The sequence below is a fragment of the Pleurodeles waltl genome, chromosome 3_1, assembly GCF_031143425.1.
Source record: "Pleurodeles waltl isolate 20211129_DDA chromosome 3_1, aPleWal1.hap1.20221129, whole genome shotgun sequence".
Classification (NCBI taxonomy): domain Eukaryota; kingdom Metazoa; phylum Chordata; class Amphibia; order Caudata; family Salamandridae; genus Pleurodeles; species Pleurodeles waltl.
In genome coordinates, this window is record NC_090440.1 from 409865758 (window position 1) to 409879166 (window position 13409).

The 13409-nt window shown below is 42.9% G+C and overlaps 1 protein-coding gene across 3 annotated transcripts in view; it reads left to right on the forward strand.

The window, feature by feature from the left end:
- The window catches only part of MAN2A2 (mannosidase alpha class 2A member 2), a 492369-nt gene that overhangs the window by 66391 nt on the left and 412569 nt on the right, over positions 1–13409 (forward strand). The window lies entirely within an intron of this gene.

Consider the following 13409-nt stretch of genomic DNA (forward strand, 5'->3'; position numbering starts at 1 on the left):
GTGATCTCCCTACTTCACGGCCTAGCATTCACTGTAATGCCGCCAAGTTGTGCCTGCAACCAGTGTAGGTCCACCCTTTACTAGTGTCCGTATTCCATGTGCTCACAGACAAAGCCTACCCCAGCCTTCACTAGGTGTTGGCATTCCAGCAGCTCTGGCATCTTTTTCCACTCATTCACCACTTCTCAGTCAGAACTGTCCTGAGTGTTATGTTCCCTCTGTCCTGCGTGTGCGACTGCAGCCTATCTTCTTTCAGCGCCCAGACTGTCTCTGGGGGTGCTCTTGGCACTCCCAGCACTAAAAGAGACTATGAAAGAGATTTTGCTGATGCCAGCTGCAACTGCGAGTTTCCAAAGATGTGGTAGCATGAAAACTTCCCTTTCTCTTTAGGTGTGTGATAGGTGGCACTCCAGGAGTCCTAGAACATCAACTGATGATAAAGGGGCTGCTGCTTGCATTAATTTATATCAGAATGAAGTGCTTCGTTCAGGAGCACGATCCTACACTGTGTGAAATAAACACATATTTGTGATTGCATTTCAAACAGTAATGCAACTGTGAGCTTGATTATTTTGATAAAAGAAACATTTTATGTGAGAGCAATAATTTGTACTAAAGCTTAGCATTCGTGGACGAAACAAAACATTGAGTTGTATTCATGTGCTTTATTTATTTCCAGTCCATTGCCCTTATAAGTAATAAAAGTTGAAATGCTTTATAAGTGCCCATCTGGTTTCAACTTTAGATGCCAGTTGCACAGTCCTCATTGTAGTATTATATTTAGTGAACTACTACCCTGGAAGGGAAGTACCATTTCTAAAGCTGGTTGTCCTTACACTGAGACTAGTCTGACGTGAGGTTATTTTAGTATTTACACGGGCACATTATTTAGCCCTGGGCCTAAGGCCTGTGCCCTCTCACCTAGTTACATTTTGCTTTTATTATTTTAGCAAAGCTTCATTATAGTAGTTTTGTTTTATTCTTTTATCAGTTGCCCTTCCACACATAATTTTGTATTCATTTCTTTGCACAACATTCTCATTCTGTACTCAACCCATGGCTGTACACAATATTTACAAGGTATTGTCTGTCCAAAGAGTACATTGTCTACCCTTCGCAGAAAAATACTTGTCACATCAGGGCAGTTCGTAGAATAACATATATGTTATTATAAAACATCACACTTGCCCACACCAGAGTAGAGTGTACATTCCAGCCAGCTTGCCATCTCATGTTGCACATCGTTGCAGTATCTGTAGAAACTTTTTGGTTCCTCTTTGTCTACGTGAGAGGACTCCCAGCAGACTAACAGAGCTTTTCTTCAACTGTGAATGCAGGAAGGGGGGTTGGGCTTTCTTCCTAGGACAAGAAGGTCAGATTAGAGCTACCACTGCTATTGACTCTCATGTAGAAACTTAGTAGTGTAGTTAGGAATATTAGGGACACTATTGTGACATTATGATGGGGCTCTAGTCGTGTTTCCTTTTCCTGGTCACAGCTGTGATAACACTGTTTCATTATCCTCATAATCACAATTCATTCCTTTTTACCTAAAACGCAGTTGCTTCAATAAAATATAATTTGAATCAAGATCCTGCTTCTGTTTTGTTCTTGCATGTATGAGACTCGTATAACAGAAAAAGGAGTATGATCTGTTCCACCCTAACTTCCCAGTCTGAGTGTCATGCAACAGGGTGCCACAAATCACTCTTGGTATTGGTGAGGTGCTACTAGCTTGCCGGAAGGGTTAGGCCGACAGCTGTCACACAGTGTTTGATCATACTCAGCCCCCCATACTTGGTGGTACTGCCGCCCAAAATCCAGTAGAATCGTTACCATAACTGGAGTCTACACAAATCTATATGCATTTTTAAGAAGTACGTTTTGTAAAACTGTTAATTGAAATATAGGAGCAACTTTTTGAATAGCAGAACTAACCACATAGTGACTCTATGCTGCGTGGGTTGAGATACAGGGACAGATTTACTAAGTTTGGTGCAATGCAGCGCAACGGTCAAAGTTGCTGCACTGCATTGCTTCGAAGGGTTAGAGAAAAACAGCATCATATCTACTAAGATATCTCCATGTTTTTCTCTGCCCAAGACTTGATACACCTTAGGCTGCCATTTGCCAATGCACTCATCCGTGCACTGTGATGCAAGTGTGTGTGTGTGCATTCTGTCAAGCATAGTTTTTTACATTAAACGTTTTTATATTTTCCAGAACAAAAACAATGCTTTAATATATTTCTCACTTTGTGTGTGTTTTATACTGTACAGTGCAACACACACGCTCTATTGTTCTGCCTGCCTGGAGGTTGTATACTGTACAGTGCAACACACGTGCTCTATTGTTACGTCTGCCTGGAGGAGGCATAATTATTTGCTGCAAATGCCTGTCTTCAAATGTTAGTAGATGAAGATTTGCCTCAAAACCCATTGGGGGTGGGGTGCATGGAAATACCCATGTACCAGATATAGTCCGTCCCCTTGACTCAAGGTAAGGCATAGAGCTACGTTGCGTTGCTTTAGGCAACTTTCCAACCTAAACCAGGATTTGCCTTGGAAAGTAAATCCCATCACAACACTTTGCACTGAGTTTGTGTCACAAATCCAGCACAAACTGTTAGTAAATCTTGGCCAGACCCCTTAAATGGGTTCTTGTCAATATTATTGGAGCCATTTGTGCATTACTGCAAGCTAATGCAAGGTTATCAAATTACCAGTGGAGAGCAAATATTGTTGTACTGTGTTATCTCAGAATGCAGTGAGGGAAGCTATAGAGAAGGGGCCTCTGGAGCATGAGAGAAAAATAGTTTGGTGTGGCATTGAGAATGCCAAATTCCTGAAGACATGTTCTTGGTTGTTGAGAAGGTCTAAACCATGTGTAACAGCCAGCATTAGTTTATGCCTCTTGCAGAGTGCTAAATCATAAAATTTCCAAACCCCTATACTTTCAGAGGTGGTCGAAAATGTTGCTGTGCCAAATCACTTATTTACACATTACTCTCTTTATCTAAATAATCACCTCATACTAATGTAGTGATGTTCACAGCATCATGTTTGAAGCATGTCTTTGAACTTTATGTGCCTCATCCAATACCTCCCATATGGGCCACACTATATGCAATGTCCTATTCAACCATGCAGTTCAAAAGGGTGCCTAGAATCTCAATGCAAATCAGAATACTTTACAGCTATTACAGTATTAAGCACCAAATAAATACATGAGGACCAACAACCACATCAGTGTTTCTGTTTTAGAGCAATTACAAGGGGGGCACATGTGGCTCAGAGCCTCTAAGTGTCAGAAAGGGTGGGGCCACCTGGCCCTGGACAATGACGCCTTTCTTATTACTTTTTAAGGAGTGTAGTGGAGGTCAGATGAGTGTAGCATTTGAGTTGCAGTAACGGAGAGTAGAGCAGAGCAGAGGCTAAAAGTTGCATTCATTGAGTTTGCTCACAGGGATCCTCACGAGGTAGACAAGAAAAGGAGACAGGGCAGAATGTGATGGATGAGGTGAAAATTTAGCAAAAGTGAAGAACAGGAGAATGGTGGAATATACTAGAGGTGGTTAGAAAGAGATTGGGAGGAGGAAATCAACTATGGAGGTGAGATATTAAGGCGGAAAAGAAAGGAGGGATGTGGAAGGGTGGTGAGAACTGGATATAAAGTAGAGAGAATAAAGGAAGAGGAAACATCACGAGGAAATGGATAAAGTAGATAGGAAAGACAGAATGGAAAGAAAAATGGAAGATTAGAGAAAAGAAGAAAGAAATATGGAGAGGGAAGAAGGATGTTTGGCAGGGAGAGCACAAGAGGGAAGGTTTGAGTGTAGAGAGAAAAGGTGGCATATATCTTGAGGATGAGCTTTGGAAGTGAGATAGAAAAAGTAGGAAGTGAGTATGCAAGGCAGAGAGAGGAAAAGAAGGAAACGGGAGTGAACCATAGCATGGAGAGGAAAAAGGAAGTTAGAGAAAGAAGGAAGGACGATATGAACAAAAGGAAGTAGAAAGACAAAGAGGTGACAAACAAGAAAGTAAAAGACAATGAAAGGAACAAGATGATTGAGAGAGAAGCATAGCCAAGTTATGGTTTTGAAAGAGAAAGGGTGGAATGATAGTGAAGATAGAGAGATTAGTGGGAGGTTGAGGGGAGATAAGGGTAGGAGGAAGATTAAAGAAGGAGGAGACAACTTAAAGTAGAGGAGAGCAGAAAGGGAAAAAAGTGGGGAGAGTAAGAAGAAGCAAGGAAAGAGGACAAAAGGAAAAAGGGAGGAAGGAAATATGGACATCTGAGAGATAAAGCAGAAGTGGAAAGGAGTGAGAAAAGGTGCAAACAGGAAATAAGAGAGGCATGGAGATAACAAATATAGACTAATTATAGGTAGAACTATTAGGAGATTAGGAAAGAAGATGCAGTGGCACCAGTGCCCTCGGGGTGCAAGGAGCCCACTGCGCTCCTGTAATTAGTGTCTTTTAATACCAACAAGAAGCGAGGGGTCGTTTGTTTGTAGTTTGCATTGAGGCCAATGGCAATCTTGCTATGCCGCTGACTTTGGTATATTGCATACTGTATACACTTGCATATTAAGTTGTCACTTGTGCATGCAGCCTTGGCAGCAGGGTACAGAGAACCTTTATTGCTGCACTTGGGAAACAAAATGAGAGGGAACATTGCATGTGTGTCCTGGGGATGATGGCCTTCTTCATCACCATAGTACCTAATGTCAGACTCCACATGTGGATGTTGGAGGAATGCCTCTTGGCACAGTGGTCACAAGCGGAGGGTCACTGGGAAGATCTAGTATTGGTAAAGGCCAGCACCCATCACACTCTGTAGTGGTGGAACAGTAGTAACCTGTTGCAGGGCAGGCCTTTTTTCGGATCCCGTTCCACAAGTCACCATTACCACGGATGTCTCTCGCTGGCTGAGAGGTGCATCTCAATAATATGAAAGTACAGGGGGCTGATTCCCCCCCCCCCCCCCCCCCCCCCCCCCATCACCGGGTCGGCACAGCAACTATTTAGAGCTGCTAGCCAAACACCTTTCCCTCAAGGCCTTCCTTCAGGTAATTCGGGGCAAGGTATACCTCATCAAGACAGACAACATGACCAAAGTGTATTACCTTCAGAAGCAGGGGGCGGTACTCCCTCCCCTACTCTCAGTGCTAGGGTAGGAGAAGTGGCATTGGACTTATCTGCCACCATGTACAACTCCTGGTGAAGTACCTTCCGGAAGTGAACAGTGGCCTTGCAAACATGCTCAACATGACACATCAAAAGGTCCACTAGAGGGAACGCATGTTCTCAAATACTTCCAACACTGTGATGTTGCACAGATAGCCCTGTTCTCCATTCTGAAAATGCAAATGAACAAATTTGCCCCAAAGTACCTACACTTACAGACCATGGGCAATACACTATGGAGGGCTGGTCAGTGGTCTTTGTCTGTGCTTTTCCGCCTCTCCCACTGCTTCCATATGTGGTACGGAAGATGCAGCAAGCATCCCTGACACTTATCCTAGTAGCTTCCTCCTAGGCAAGGCAGCTGTGGTACTCTGTACTCATTGAGCTGTCCATAAGCCCCCTGAGAAGCTTCCTTTGAACCAAGGCTAGAATAGGAACCCAGACACCAGACAACTCAATCTATCAATATGGCAACTGAGGTCCTAGAGCTTGGTTACCTGCGTCTTCAGCTGGAACACATGAACAGTCCGCATGAATCTTGCAGGTCTGCCACGCACGCCTGCTATGCTGCCAAGTGAATACGTTTTGTCCATCCTCAGTCACTTGGACCTTTTCTAGCCGTGTGTTGAGGACATCATTCACTGTCTTCTCCATCTACAGAAGCAGGCTTCCCTTACGCTTCCATGTGTCTACATGTAATTGCTATTGTTGCATACATGCAAAGCTTGGGAACACTCTTCTTTCTTTTGCATTTCAGTAGAGAGCGTTTCTGGAGGGCCTCACGAGGGTTATCCCTCCCGTACACCCTCCTCTATAGAACCTCAGTGAGGTCCTTCAAATGCTCATGTGTCTGCCTTTTGAGTTCTTGCACTTTTCTGCAATAGTGGAAAGTGTTTTTTCTCTGAGCCATAACCTCTCTCAGACACATTAGTGATCTACTTGCCCTTACCCTGCAAGAGCTGTTCTTTTAGGGTCAGAAGGACAAGGTTGTTCACTGAAACAACCCAGAGTTCGTCCCAAAGGTGGTGTCCCCTTTCCACCTCAGTCCGACTATAGAGATGGCAGTCTTTATCCTGTAGCAGAGAGAACCCCTTCATACCCTTGATGTCAAAAGTGCTCTTCTGTACTATATTGACAAAACCAAGCCTTTACGAAAGTCCGATCAACTATTTGTGACCTTTGCAAAATTTCACAAAGGTCATCTTAATTCTAAGGCTAGCATTGCCACATGGATAACTAAGTGCATCCAAACCTGCTACAGAGAGTTAAAAGAACCCCTAGAATCCACTCTAAACACAAGAACGCAGCAACCATGGCTTTCCTTGGTAACATTCCGTTAACTGACATATGTAAGTTAGCCGCTTGGTCATCCCCACACACCTTCACTAAACACTATTGTGTCAGCAGGCTATGGTTGGCCAGCCATACAAAACGTATTTCAGACATCTGCATCATCCAGATGCTGGCTTCTGCTTGTAGAAGGGTACTGCTTTCCAACCTTTGTAGAACATGTGTATGTACAGCAGTACATGCTACGAACAGAAAATGATACTTGCCCTGTACACATCTGTTTGTAGCGTGTAATGCTGTAGATTCACATTTTCCCTCTCTCGTCCCCTTAAGCATGTGGCTCTCATGGAGATTTCTTCTCTTATTACCTAATTCATTTCCATAATACACTTTGTGCACCATGCTGCATTCACGCTCCACTTCACACATACTCTCATGAACTGTGTGGAAAACAACTAACATGGAGTACATGCCCATGTGTATTGCATACTAAGGTTGGAGTCACAGTGCATCCTTTGACTCAAAAGCTTTCTCTAAAGAAAAACAACTTACCAATATCTGAGCTTGACTGTAGATGGCAGGAGCTGTGGCACCATGGCCGCACCCAGTTAGGTTCCCGATGGGGGCTTTAGTGGGTGCCGTGCATCTCCCACTGAAGTAGTGTAGGAGGCTCCGGCAGGCTGCTCCGCTTCACATGTTTACTTAACTCACATCGGCCGGCTCTCTAGTGTTGTCCTCTGTACCTTGACTCTGACCCTGGGGGGCTTCCTGCTAGAAGGTACATTGCATACCTTCATTTTCCCAGTATTTATTCCTCCCAGAGCCCCTAGTAAGGGATATATACTTCAATATGATAGCCATCCATAGTCACCCAATAGTACCTTTACAATCTATCATGGCTTTCTCTTTTTCTGATTTTCTTATTTGTTTCCTGGGATTTTTTTGTATCCTGTCAGAGTTCTTTGCTTCCTAACTGTCTCCTGAGTCCTGGTTCCTGATCTGCAGTTCCACTTTCGTTCCTATCCTGCTCCTGAATCTGCCTCCTCGTGTTTTCCGGTTTCTTACTCCAGCTTGTTATCCACCATCTGAAGGTTTTTTGACAACTTGCCTTTTTCCTCCAATCGGGGCGGTTTCTGGAAGATACTACTTGGTTAGGTGCTTCCTAGGGTTGGTGGCATCATGGTTACCTGAACGGGTTGTCCATACCTCTGGCAGATGAAGACCTGGGCTATCTGCTCATACTGAACTCAAAGGTCCTCTGCTAGGCATAGTTCTCCTGAGCCTGACAGATTGCGATATCCACAAAATGGTCATGCCTTGGAGGGAATGGATCAAACCCAGAACATGGCACCAGGAGCCCAAGTGGATCATGCTCTTGATGCAGACTGTTCAGCAACAAGAACAGGAATCGGCCTCTGGTGTTCCATCAGTATCTTCAGCAGCTCCTTGTTTTTCTGGAGATCCTAACAAGTTAAAGAAATTGATAGACTCCCTGGCAGTCTTTTTTGCCTTCCACCTAGTGCAATTTGCCCAGTATAGGGCAAAGATTGGTTACCTTATTAGTGCCTTGTCAGGTGCAGTCTTAGCATTGGCGACGCCATTAGTCGCCACAGAAGACCCATGTCTCACAGAAGACCCCTGTCTCACAACTTTTCTGACTTCATTTAGGCAGGTGTTTAAGCGACCAGATTTAGTTTTTTCTGCAGGAGAAACTCTTTGTGAAATCCAACAAGGAACTCATGACGTTCTTACCTATGTAACCTGATTTCGTCAATTAGCTGCTGAGACCAACAGGGTAAAACTAACTTTGGTAACCCTGTTTCGCTGAGGTCTCAGAGAGGAAATCAAAGCTGAACTGGTTCACTCTAGCTGAGCAGAAAATATCTCAACCTTAATGGATTAGGCCCGCTGATTGAACATCACCTATGTGAATGCCGTTCTGAAAATAGAAGAGCTCAAACTTCCTCAATGTTTGGGAGTACATGAGTTCCCGTTCATAAGGTAGACACTTCCTCTGAGGAACCAGTCTCGGCTCCTGGGCAAGCGCCTATGCAACTGGGTGTGGCAAGAGGAGCATTACCTATTTTTGGAAGAAAACATAGGCTTTAATATGGCTCTTTATGTATTGCTGAATACCTAGTCTGAGTTTGTCCAGTCTGTCCTCAAAGGCCTTTGGGAAACGTCCGCTCCTGCCTCTTGTGAAAGGACAGGAATTTCTTCAGTCTCTTGCGTCACAGTATCTGGGGAATCACAAGCCTCTTTGTTCCTTTTACCAGTTCTATTGGAATTCCCGAACGGTAAAACCAAAAAGATTCTAGCCCTTCTGGATACTGGGGCGGGTGGCCTTTACCTGGATGAAGACTGGACCAGAGAGGAAAGCATTACTTGTGTTCCCAAGGAAGTTCTGAAGCAAGTACAGCCGATGGATGGAACACCTTTGGTTTCTGGACCAGTCAAAGACAGGACAGTCCCGCTTAAACTACTCTTTGGTAATCACCAGGAAACCACATCTTTTTTCCCAGTCATATTGTTATTCTAGGTGTGCCCTGGCTGTCACATTATAATCCATACATCAACCAGAACAATATCTTTACTATCCCAAATCATCCACACAGTGTGCTATCCGTCAGAGGATTATTAAACCCCCAAAAGAAATAGCTAACTTGACAACTTCTGATTCTGCGGTCCTCTGTCTCCTTCATGCAGTACCAGTTCAATATCAAAACGTTTCAGATGTTTTTGAGAAATCTAAGGAATTGTTCTTGCTGTCTCATTGGGAGTTTAATTGTGCAATCCCCATTGAACCTGGAGTATCCGTTCCATTTGGTAGAGTCTACTGCCTTTCAGAGACTGGGAAGAAAGCCTTAAAGCAATATTTGGAAGATCCTACAGAGCGGATTGATTACCCGCTCATTGTCCCCAGCAGGAGCTTCTATGTTTTTTTGTTCCAAAAAAGTCAGATGAATTGAGCCTCTTTATAGACTTCAAACCATTAGCCATTAAAAGAAAATAACAGCACTATATTCAATCCATGGTCAGACTTCTGATTGTAGGCAAAGCCTCAAGGTACTCCAGGCAGTTGTTTTGCAAGCCTCTCCCCACCCATGACCAATTTCTTCTACTGGTGAGTTTGCCACACGTATCACCTTGTCCAGATCTGCTGAGACCTTAAACAATGAGCAGATTAAAAGATTTTTAAAAAGTCTCTGTTTTTATTAGCCTTCATGTGAACTAACCAACACCTACAGTTCTTCTATGGCTTACTTGGGAATCGTTACCTCATTTAGGTTTAAAAAAACCCTCATCCCTTCCGAATGTGAAGAATCTTCCAACACTATAGCACTCTGTAATAAAGGGGCCCTTGGAAGATGCTGGACTTGAACCTCACAGGACCCCATCAAGCACTCGAGGAGCAATTTCATCATTCTTAAAAAAAGATATTTGAATCTCCTGTGGATCTCAGGATGTTTACTTGGAAGGCTGAAGATGATCTTTCCAGTGTCTTTAGTGGATCTTATTCTCTTCTATCTGTTGGACTTTGCCTCTCTGATCATGAATTCCAGGCATGGCAGCAGATCTGCTATATTGGCCAATATTGCCACAAGCATGAGCCTGTCCCACACCTTGAGCATTATATTGTCCAGCTGAATGATCATTTGAACTCCACTTGTGCACAGGGCTGCTGCTACTGGCTTGAGGAGTCTGACGGTTGATAGCAGAAAAGAGAGTCCAGGGAAAACTGGATGGACTTTTGTGTGAAAGAGAAAAACAGAACCTTCACGAAAGCACAGCTGAAATGTAACCAGTTCAACTAGTCCCTAAGGAAGAATTCTGCGAAAGATGGATCCCACTAGGGTGCTCTTCAAATACAAAAGTTGCAAAACAGTAGGGAAGTAATTCACACATACCTCCTCTTTCTAGGTACATCCAAACATGAATTTCAAAGCCAACTGACCCTTTGAAGCAAAATTCTAAATATATGTATAACAGACCCCAATACTGGTTCTTATTAAGCAAACTCCTTTTCTACTTCCTACCTCGAAATTTTGTCTGACCTGAATAATGTTTCCAGTGGCAAAAAAAGCTATAATCCAGTCAATCGTATCTACCCAATTTCAATCTCATATCAGGCTGACAGCCATGTTTGTTTTTCACAATTTCTCAAGTCCTCCTTTTGTGCTAGTTTCCACTTTGGGATGGTCACTTAGGATTTCCTAGATCTGTTATCCAAGTCTTACCTCTCATGGTCTAGAAAATTCCATCCACTTTTAGCTGTTAAAGACTTATCTTGTGTTGTGAAATTGCAACCTTTACTTTGCAATAAGGGTTGTGATTACATGTTTCTAAAGAGGTGTCACTCACCTTCTAACAAAGTGGAACTCCATATTCTTCTGGCCCTGGGTAACTACCTGACTATTGATTAACTCCTGAATAAGTATAGTGCAGAGCTCAAACCTGCAGGTAATTATTGACTTTAACCACATTCTTGATGTCTGCCATTACATTTTTCAATGAGGAGATCTCACTGAACCTGATATGGTATTTACATAGGATGACATGATTTCTCTTGATAAGGGTTCTGTTTCAGTGCCCTTTTTTAAACCTATTATTTGCTTCAAACCATTCATTTGGAAATTAAGACTGCGACCAACCAATCCCTTAACAGTTAGTTCTCAGTGATTGCAATATATTTTGTTCTAAGTCAGCTATTTGAGTACTGAAAATACAGCCTGGAGGTTAGAATTTTATAATCTAAGCCCTCTGTAATTATAGGATCAATTTTAGTTCACCAGGAAAGACAGTGGACTGGAATGTGGCCTGAGTGATTGCCGGTGGCTGAGATGAATTTGAATATTCCATCCATCACCTTGTTGCATTTGAAGCCTTAATTTAGACAACTATGCTCAGACATGATTCCTGTGCTCCCTGTACCATAGACCATAGAGCTCAAGCTACATGCTACTGCCGAGGCCCAGGTATGACAAAACCGGTCTGGTGTTGCTTGTGGTCCCTTGTGAAGGGAATGTTGCCAGGCAGTTTGGGATGGGCTGTTCCCTTGAAGAGTAAGGTTGGTTGTGATTTGCATAAGACAGGCTTTTACCTAGAGTGGCATGGTAGGTAAAAAACGATGGAATGTGTCCCGAGCTATTGCCAGTGGCCGAGTTTCATTTGAGTGTTCCATCCATCACATAGTTGTTGTGCGTTACCAGCCATAGCCAGGAACCCGTTGGACTGTAGCCCACAAACCACCTAAGCATTATATGAATATAGTGCTTGTAACAATCAGTCCTGTGAAGCTTCACAGGATTATTTGTTAGTAGGGATCAAATCTATCTTCACCATGAATAGACATACTCAAGAATGCACAATAAGGATATGTGATCTTATTAAAATCAGCTCTACCATAGTGCATAAAGTGTGTTTCGTTGTAGCTATAAAAGCTAACAAAACAGTGGCAATGAAGGTAATTTCAGAAACAGTATATTAAATGGATGGCAGTAATAGTGATTCAGTATTCAGAATTATCTTGCATGAACAGTCTGAGTCGATCTCTAGCCTCCATCTTCTCCCTTCTTGCCTCTAGCTAAGCTCTCTTGGCACAAAAAGGGCCTGTACAATATTCGAAGATGGTCTCTCGCCTGCAAGCCTTAATGATAAAACCGAAGTGTTATTCTAAGTCAAGAACATCATTGGTGATCTCTGCTTGGTAGCTGTAGCAACTCAGCAAGCCGCAGGACTGCCTCTGAGATCCAATATTAAGCTTTTTATAATATCACTTAAATCTATGAAGCTTTATACATCATCTGAATACATATATGGATTATTGTTGAACTATCAAACTATAATAAAGCTAATATTATATGGTATACATATGCAAACAGTAATAAATTCAATTCATGTTTATAAAAAGAAAACTGCTACTGAAAATCACTACCCTTCCCTATACATTTGGCACCCAGATGTAATTTCTTATCAGTTCACTTCATCACTCAAATTCTTTCTCCAAAGTGGGCTAAAGTGGAGTGACTCTAAAAATTAAGCCCTGCTTCTTTGCCCCAAACACATGACTAAATTCCAGCTTCTATCCCCTTTACATGGACATCCACTTAATTAGCTTTGCCAATTTGGTCCTGAACTGGATTCTCTTTGAAAAGGGAATATGCATGAACCTCCAAGATGTCACTGAATAGAGTATTGTTCTTCTCACTCAACTAAAGTTCACCTTCCACTTCCATCAAACCATCAGTTTTAAAGTGACCCCTAACTCCCTCATAAGAAGCCTCCACTAGCTCTGTGTCTAAGCAGTGGCTGCATCCTTTAACCTGAGTACAAATCTTTGTTACATAGGCTCCTACATATGCTCATCACAAACCTAAGACAATAACTCCCTATAAAAAAATAGAGGTCTACTGACCACCACCTTATCTGCTTCTCAGTTTGTAGTTAACAATGGTTGCCTGTAGCTTCATGAATCTCTAGATCCACAGTTGTTTTCTTGCTAATAAGATCCGTACATGTTTCCTGTTTGTGGCATTGTTATCCAAAATGACAACTGAACATAAGACGAAGATGGAAGCAGCTTTGAATTTTGTTGTCTGGGTGTGTGAGAGTGAAACAAAACCCAATTGGAAACCAGTAACCTAGTGGCAGACCCCACCCTTACCCCTCCAAGGGTACAAAACACGACTCATGCTTAGCATGTGAGCTAGGATCTGCATAGGAGGAGCAGGAAAATAACTGAATGCTGTGGTGCAATATAAATAGTTTCAGGAAGGAACAGGGGTAGTCTAGGGGCTGAAAAAAGTAATGTAAGCACAATAAAAGAAGGCTCTCTGGGATGCGCCACTGCCAGGCAGCGGAGCGGACATGGACACCTGGTGCTAAAATGTTTGGTGACTGTGTCAGGGCTGTAGATCGGGGTAGCTAAAC